This window comes from Chinchilla lanigera, unplaced genomic scaffold (assembly GCF_000276665.1).
Source record: "Chinchilla lanigera isolate Chin_1 unplaced genomic scaffold, ChiLan1.0 scaffold00079, whole genome shotgun sequence".
Taxonomy (NCBI): domain Eukaryota; kingdom Metazoa; phylum Chordata; class Mammalia; order Rodentia; family Chinchillidae; genus Chinchilla; species Chinchilla lanigera.
This window is the reverse complement of record NW_004955480.1, coordinates 8,690,480-8,699,774: the sequence shown is the minus strand read 5'-3', so window position 1 is coordinate 8,699,774 and position 9,295 is coordinate 8,690,480. Positions and strand designations below refer to the sequence as shown.

Genomic DNA, 9,295 nt, shown 5'->3' with positions numbered 1-9,295 from the left:
TCTCCTTCTCCTTCTCCTTCTCCTTCTCCTTCTTCTTCTTCTTCTTCTTCTTCTTCTTCTTCTTCTTCTTTTTCTTCTTCTTCTCTCTGGTATGTTAATTTATATTTATAGAGTATGGCTTTCACTCCAATTTATTTGAATGTGTTTACGTATATTTCATCTTGTATGCTTGTAAAGAGAAAAAAGGAAGGCACACCACGAGGGGTTCCTCCAATTCTGATCTATAAAAGTCTTCTAAGGAAGACAACTCCCACTGATAATGAGCTCATAGTTTTAAAACTATAAAGCATCTAAAGATAGCAATTATTAATTAAAAGAAAAGCCCATTAGATTCAATAAGTAGGATAATTCATATACAAATAAGTAGTAATAAGATAACCAGGAGAGCCAGGTGGGGTGGCACAAGCCTGTAATCCCAACATTCCGGAGGCTGAGGCAGGAGGATTGTTGCAAGTTAGAGACCAGCCTGGACTACAAAGTGAGCTCAAGGCCAGCCTGAACTGCATAGAGAGACCCTGTCTCAAAAAGACACAAAAAGTATAACCAGGAAAAGAACTTTAAAATAAGTAAACTTAGTTTGCAATATCCAAATAAATAAAAAAGAGGATGAGATAAAAATACAATTTTTTTAAAAAGCAAGTAATTTTGAAAATAAAACTAAAAAAATCTAGAGCTGAAGATAATACAGTTGGACTCTTCTATTTCCACCAATTCCGTGTCAGTGGATTCAACCAACCACAGATCAAAGAAAGATTTCTTTGAAAGGATTTGAACTGAACATATACAGATGTATTTTTTATTCCCTAAGCAACACAGTGTCACAACTATTTACATAGCATTGATATTATATTAGGTGCTAGAAGTAAGCTAGAGGTGATTAAAATATTATAGAAGGATGTCCATAGGTTTTATGCAGATACAGTACTATTTTATAAAAAGGTCTTGGGCATCCTAGGAGCATGGATGGATCAAACCATGCCAGCTACTTTCGATAAGAAGCAATATGAACCCAAGAGGAAGGAGACTATTATAAGAAAAAAATACAGAACCACAATGTCTTATAAAATAAAGTAAGAACTTTTTTGTTTCCGTAAAATCTCGGAGGTCATTGTTTACCATTATAACTCAGAGGCTGCAGAAAGAGACGATGAGCAGAAGGAGGGTGTGTGGAGCGGCCAGACGTAAAGCAGAGCACCGTCCATGATATCAGGGCCCGGTCTGGCTCTCAAAACAGCTGGGAAAATCATCTCTTCTCAATGCCTTCCCCTTCAATTGAATTCATTCCCCATAGGCCCTTAATTAGCGCTAGGCAGAGAAAACCTTCCTCCTACTTCCAGATAAAACTGTTTTCCTGTGTCTACAGCCCAGCAGTCTTAAGGCAGGAAGATAAGAAGCAACTGTCACGGGGGGTGAAAGAAAATCCATTCAGCAAGATGGACGGGGTTGATCCCATTCTTGTTGGGGGAGCCAAGGGACTATGGAATGCAGCTTGGCCTTGTTCATGATAGACTGAGCTATGACTATAATTTGGGTTTTACTTTTCATAGCTGGAAATATAGCTGCAAGTACATGCACCCCCAGACCACTCTTACAGATGCAGAGCTGAGGACAGGATTATAAATGGACCCACTCCATACAAGGAGTGCAAACATTAGGCCTTGCGCACATTTACTAATAAATACAGCTTTTTAAAATCTTCCTATTTAAAAACATGTTGAGGAGGGGCTGGGGATTTAGCTCAGCGGCACAGCGCCTGCCTAGGAAGCGCAAGGTTGTGAGCTCGGTTCCTGGTACAGAAAACAAAACAAAACAAAACAAATAATATGTTGAGGAAATGTTACTATCTTTGCAAGGCTTATTCAATTCTGATTTTAAAACAGAGGATTTTGAACTGTGCCCTGCAGGGAGGAGAGTGCCCCTGAATATTTGAAGGACTTGAATTGGACACAGATCATGCTTAAACCTCTTCGGTGTCTGCCTCGCCGTGCTCCCCATGACTGAGGGCCTGGCTTGGGAGAGCTGGCTGTGGTCACTGCTGGGGAAGAACAGGGGCTTGGAGGGGGAGCAAAAGGTCTGCGTTGTACAGGGACAGATGTGTCTGAAAGCGAATCACTTCAAGGTGCGCGTGACATTGGACTGACACCAGAGAGAGGCCTATCTGAGAGCAGACCATGAGGACAGAGACAACGGTCCACTCCGCTGTGTCTGGCACTGGTACTGCAGCTCCCCTTGTCCTGGCCATGCCCTGTGGTGTTGGACACTGGCATGTCTTCACCCAAGAGACAGAATCACTGGATAGTGCGTACCAGCTTCCCGGCCATGCCGTGCAGGATCAGCTCCTCCTAAAGGCACGCTGAGCACGCTGAGTTCTGCTGGTCCCCACTGTGCTTGCTACTCAGGAACAGTTGCTGCTATTTTCCTGCTAATTCTAAAGAACTGTGGTTCCCTTTCCACACTCACCCCTCCAAAAAGACGCAGGGTGAGATTTTTATAGCAGCCATCATGAACAGGGGAATAGCTTTGAAACAAACAAGACCTGACTGAAAACCTTACTTTGAATGTTTCTTCATTCGTAAAACAAAGACAATACCCATCACGCCACACAGTTATGAAGAGTTGAGACAGTGTCTGTAATGTTCCGGGCATAGTGCTCTGTATACACCAAGTGCTTAATCAACTGTTTGTGTGTGTTCCTGTGTCTATTTTACCTGGCTGTACTGTTTCCTCTGCAGGTTCTCTGCCTTTCTCTATACACACACACACACACACACACACACACACACACACACACACGATTGCTGAATTTCCAGGTCACATTTGATGAATGAGTTAAGGAAGCACTTTTCAAATACAAGTTATCTTGCTGCCAGGATTTATGCTACAAAAAGCAGACTGTGGTTGGAAATGTACTAAACCATTTTAAAAACTGCCCAGCTCTTGTAATAAACACATTAGCTTCTTCATACAGGGAAGGACAACAGACTAAGGGTCAGAGTTTATGGTCTTCCTTTGCCAACAGTATGTATTTATCTCTACAGGCAGAATATACAAAGCAACCAAAGATTATTCATGTAGCATCGCACATAAAGATCCCTAAAGGGGAATCATGCTATGTTCTCCTCCCAAAGGAAGGAAGATCTCATTATAGATGGTGCTGAAAGACAGAAGTTATCAATACCTCCTGTCTGCACTTCCATTAATGGGCACAGATCTCTCTGATTCTTCATTCATCAAGCTTAAAAGGGATCCCGCTCCCATTTCCTGAGAGAGAAATGGTTCTTAGGCAGGCAAAGGAAATAGAGCTCAGTGAGAACATTTTAGGAACCAAGGTAGTTAAAGATTCACACCACATGTTTTTGCAGTTCAGTCATCCAAGTAATAAAATTGAGGTCTTGCTCTCCATTTGTGTGATACTTGCAGCTCTCTTTCAAAGGGTTCCAGACACACTGAGGATGACAACTGTGTTATTCAATGACCTTCCTTAAGTCCCACAATAGGAATTTCCATTGTCATTTTAGTATAGGAAGTAACTGAGGCTCAGTGAATTTAGGTAATTTGCCCAGGAAAGAAAGTAACAAAAGTGAAATGGAGCCCAGGGCTTCTGGATCTTAAGCTTTGGCCCACCTCTATCCTGCACTGCTACCCTGGAAAACAAGGGTGACCCATTCTTGAGGGAACTGGGACCACCAAGTTTCTTTTCATAACACAGTCTGGAGAACTAACTTCCTCCTCCTTGTCTTGCTTTTTTACAGCTACAATATCAAAAATGGAGACTAAATGACCAAGAAAGCTCCTCCCAAACAAAGCTCCGGGCTGGGATATAGCTCTGTGTTAGAGCTGGTACAGAGTGTGTACAAGTCCCTAGGTTCAGTCAGTCCCCAGCACACTCACCAAAAAAGTCAGGAAGGAAAGCAGGGAGGCGGGGAGGGCAGGAAACAAAGAAGGTAGAGAGGAAGGAAGGAGGGAGGGAAGGAAGGAAGGAAGGAAGGAAGGAAAGGAGGGAGGGAGGGAGGGAGGGAAGAAAAGGGGCGAGGGAGGGAGAGAGAAAAGAAACAACAACAAAGGTCATGCTATTCTGTGATCTTTTTTTCTTTAGCTGAGGTCAGTTCTCCATCAGTGTTGTGAGTCTATGAGTTCTGAACTCCAAAAAGTAGAGAAAACTGTTCCCTAAAATGGAATTTTATACATGTCATTATAAAGAAATGTATAAATGTGAAATTCTATGAATTAATGATTTAAAAAAATAAAACTGGGGTGATGTGCACAGAACACTGAGACTCTGCGGCTGAATACTACCCATCGTCGTCTCTGCCTTCCTAGATTGTGAGACACCTCAGGATGTCGAATCAGGAGCAGCCTAAAACTCACCTAGAAAATTACTGACGTGTCAAGAATAATATGCACTTTGAAGCCAAAAGGACTGTGGTTAGGTCTTATCCGGCATACTTTTGAACTGTGTAAAGTGGGCAAGTCATTTAACACTTCCGATTGTCATCTGCCCATATTGAGTCATATTGTCTCCATAGTAGCTCAGACGCAAATTGTTTGGGAAAATGCCGAACACTGCACAAATGTTACCATTAATATTAATTAGGTGGTATTCCTTTCTCCTTAATAAAATCATAGCTTCCTGGTACATATAAGTGAAATTTACCAAGGAATGCCTTCTCGCAGACAAACCTTGTAGAAGTTCAAACATTCAGATCAAACAGGGTTAAAGAGAAATGGAGTTGAAAGCACTGCTTCCTGAGACAGTGCTGAGAGTCCTACCCCGGGGGTGGAGCTGTCTGCAGGGGAGGAGTAAACTTTCGAGGCCCCGCAGCTTCTCAGCAGCTCCCCAACATGCTAACACTCTCCACACAGCAGAGTAGGAACACGTGTTTTCAATGTCATGCAACTTTGTGCTACAATTTTAAAATTTTTGCATGTGACAAAGAGCTTAATTTAAAGATGGAATGTTCGGATATGGAATGTCACTCTTCTTCCTTCTACTTCCTTGGCCAGACTGGATGTAGTTCTTCTAACAAGCTTTTTGAAACATTAGAAATGCTCCTCCTTTATGATGCTTAATTTCCCCAAAAGGAATTGGTCACGTTCTCTTTCACTGCGTTCCCAATGCAACTTGTATTATTACATTTGCAGCTGATTCCCATCAGTCTCACAGCTTATTTTCTATAAGGTCACCATAAATGCTAAATTAGCACATAAGGACACACTGCTTTTAGGTGAAAGGGTATGTTCCCACAAGTCTCTGCTTGTATTTTTGTCAGCCAATCAATACATGACCTTGTTTTATGTGTGTTTATGTTTAAAGATCACTGACCCAATATATATTGTTGATTCATTAGCACCCAGCCCCTGGCCAGCAGGGAGCTGTGAGAATGAAGCAAATCCCAGCATATATATTTATTTATCTAGCATATATATTTTCTCTGTAAGACACTTCACAGCTTTCTTCCTTTCCTGCATTAGGAATGCTAGGAAGCCCTCCAACATCATGTTTTAGGGCCATGTTAAGCAAAGAAATAACCACAGAAATATAAAGAGTAAAAATGTTTAAAAGCACAGCAGTAAACAGCTTGAAAAGGACATTTGCTCATAGTGTAAAAGTTGAAGCAAGAAGACAGAATAACAACTTATTCCGCCTTGGCTAGGACCAGTGTCCAGGTGACTGAAGTTTCTGCTGCTCTATACATGTTCACAAATGTGACAGTTTTGTAAACATTGATTTTGCTGCTACAAATAAACTTTGGCAAGTTAACAAATTCATAGATATGGAACCCACAATACTGAGGATCAACCACATGTATCCGCTGATGATTTCACTAAACTGCATTGTGCTATCGATGAAAGTGTCTGCTCCATTTGAAGGCAAAGTCTCTGAAAACAGAGCTCTTCCTGCTGCTTGGGAGATTTCTATGTATTTTTTTCCTTGTTGGTACACATGCACATATGACATCTTGGTCATTTTCATTTCTCCTCCGTCAACTCCCCAAATCTTTTCTCCCTCTCCACAAAGTCTACCTCCTGCTTTCCTACCATCTCTTCTTTATTTTCCCCTTTAAATTATTTATATTTTGAGTTTCTCATGTAAGAAAAACCATGCAATGTTTACCCTTCTTTGTATGATGTATTTCACTTAGTATTATTGTCTCAAGATCTGTTTAAAGAATTTGTGGTGTATATGTTTTTTTTTTTTTTTATTTTTTGAGCTTAGAACATCACTTTGTCTTTTGCAGACTGATTTAATCCCCAATCCTCCCAGTGACCTAACCCCTGAGTCTAGGGATAGGAATCATCTCCAAGCCATATCTTACAGTATAATCTCAATGTAAAAAATTGAGATTTGTGTTAACCCTAGCCAGGTTAAGATGGGATGTTACTGCTGCCACAGCATGTTTTTACACTCTTTGGCTGATCCTCATCCTCCCTTGGGGACTTGCTGTATGGCCTCTTCTCAAAAACCTCAATCCACCCTCCACTCTGTTCTCTGCAGATATTTCCAACATTTTTGAGATCAAGATCATATAATGGAGAATTTCTGTCATTTTCATCTATCTTCTCTTTATTTTATTTTCTTAAATAAATGCATTTCCCTTTTTGGATATTTTCCCAATGTTTCTATATCCTTGATTCCCCTTCCTTTCCTTTGCATTCCCGCCCCTCATCCTTTGTCACTTATCTCCTACTTTCTGCCTTAAACCTTCACTTGAGCAACAATCCTCAAATCTGCTGGTCTTCTTTCAGTCCAGCTAAGAGCATGAAATCAGAGTTACAGCTGAGTAACCGCAAATCCCAGCTTAGCCACTTACTAACCATGGTGGACAGAGTTTCTTGATCTATAACAGAAAGACAATAACGTACTTATTTTTAAAAGGTGTCATGAAGATTAAATAACAATATCTATAAAGGACGTAGAAATATATCTTTTATGCTCTTAGGGTTATAAAAGTTTGGAAATAAACTTATTCACATGGGTCTCAACTTTTACATATGTGAAGAAAAATGCAACCTCAAGGATTTTGTTTAAGGATTAATTAGATAGGGTACATATGCAACTTGGAAAACACTTGCCACAGAGAGAACAGTCAATAGTTATGGTTTAAACTAAGTGACATAAATAGCAAAACAGCTCTTTCTACTTCCGGTGCCTCAGGCCTCTGGTTTCCAGAGAGCCCAGGCTTTTGCTTGTTCTCGCGAGAATCGGGAAAGGGCGCAGGGTTTGAAAGAGTTGGGGTGGTTCCTGGACAAGCAACAAACCAAGAATACTATAGAGGAGCTGCTGGCGCTTGTCAGATTCAGCCTGGATGAGTGAATCTATGTGAAGATGAGGAATGACTGAGAGCTTCGAGGCAGATTATACACTACTGATCAGCGTTTAAACATGTTATAGGGACATACAGAAGAAAGTGTAACTACTATAGAAATTGGTGAACAGACGTATGAAGAGATATACAAATCAACCAAACGGATTATCCAGGTGCTCTTTGTCCTGGGAGACGGTGTTGTGCTAGTTGCCCCTCCACTAAGCGTTGGTTGAAATGGAGAATTTGTCCTATGCGGCAACATTTGTCTCTTTAATGTGCACCAGACATTCAGAGGACAAGGCTGCACAAGTTGATACTGAGAAATAGCCAGGGATTTATTCACTCCTGAAATGAACTGATGTGCAAATACCTCACAGCATTTTAAGCTAAGTAACTTTTTTGTTTTTCTTAACCTTTCACTAAACATGTTCACTGAGGCACTGAACTGTTTTTCAGGAGCTGATTCGCTCCATCTTTCTTAAAGTTTGTGGTGGTTTTTTCTTTGAATTAAACTTGATGTTTCCTTTTTGATTTTTAAAAAAAAAGTAACAAAAACTAGGTGAAATGCCTAAGATTTCAAATATAATTCTGAAAAACGTTGTATACATCCATAATTGTAGTCCAAAACCTGCTCCCAAGGGCTAGTGACATCTTCCTGTGTACTAAATATACACACCTGGTTTTCACAAGGTAGCACAGCCTCAGTAAATTCAGAGCAGAGCTCTTCACTTTCTTCCTAAAACTTGCTTTTTCCCTTTATATTCTGTAGTAAAGATCGTTCTCCTATAGAACCCATAGTGAGAGAAAACCTGAATACTCAGCTTTAAGGGAGTTTAGATGGACCAAAGGCCTTAAGAGATGATTCATCAAAGAAATCATATATCATAAAATCATATATCCTTGGAGAAGTGTAAATTAAAACACTACATATTAGAATGGCAAAAACACAGGACACTGACAATATCAAGTGCTGATGAGGATGTGGAGCAACAGAAAATTTCATTCACTGATGGTGGGAAAATGATACACATTGGCTATCACCTTCATTAGGCAGAAAGTTAGATGTGAGCTGTCCTAGAGACAGGCTATCTGAAAGGCAAAGGAGATGATTTATTTTCATTTTCTTAATCATTAGCTATTGATAAAATGCAAACAACCTTATGTTTTAAGCTATAGCCTGAAAGAATATAACCTCCTCTGAGCATGCTGATAAGGTTCAGGATATTCCTTGAAGACCCATTTTATCTTGTAAATACAGTCTGGGCCTTAATTTTCTCAACTGCCACCTGGGGGCTTGTCTACTTTCATACCTGGAGGTATATTCTCTCCACCACTCTGAAAATCTTTTTGCAGCAAACTGTACTTGTACTCTGTAGGACTGCTTACACATCTTGTCTGAAATCTTTCAACAAAGGCTGAGAGAACCAAGGAGTGAGCATTGCTGGCCCCTCATGGTGTTAGGGCCTGGCTTCCCAGTGACAATCTTGTCTGTTACTTTAAAAGGGAAAGAACAACTGGAACGAAGGGGAAGGAAAAAAGAAAGAAAGAAGGAAGGGGAAAAAAATACACACACATGCACACACACACACAATAGCTAAGATAATTGTACTGCTAATTTCTATTGGTTCACTGAAAGGAACAGTTAATACTTAATTTTTTGACCAATTTTGCATGCTTATATCTGGTAAGCTGAACAACTGCTTTGAAGACAATATGCACTGTAACAACCATTGTTGAATTTCTATCATCTTGGTTTTTTAAAATTCTGTATCATTTCTAATGTTTTTTCATTATTTTTTGTTCTCTTTAAAGTGAAAATGAAAATTAAGTATGCTCCCATCATGTGATCCTACAGTTATGTTCCTTAGTATCTACCTGAAGGAACAGAAGATATATCACACCAAAAAAACTTGAGCATTGATTATTCATAATACACAAAAAATGGAAGCAATGAAGATTTTTTTCAGAAGATAAAAATGAAAAAATAA

At 40.0% G+C, this 9,295-nt stretch overlaps 1 pseudogene; it reads left to right on the top strand.

Moving 5' to 3' along the window:
• Positions 1–2,171: 2,171 nt before the first annotated feature.
• Positions 2,172–7,540, top strand: LOC102025241 (annotated as a pseudogene).
• Positions 7,541–9,295: the final 1,755 nt, after the last annotated feature.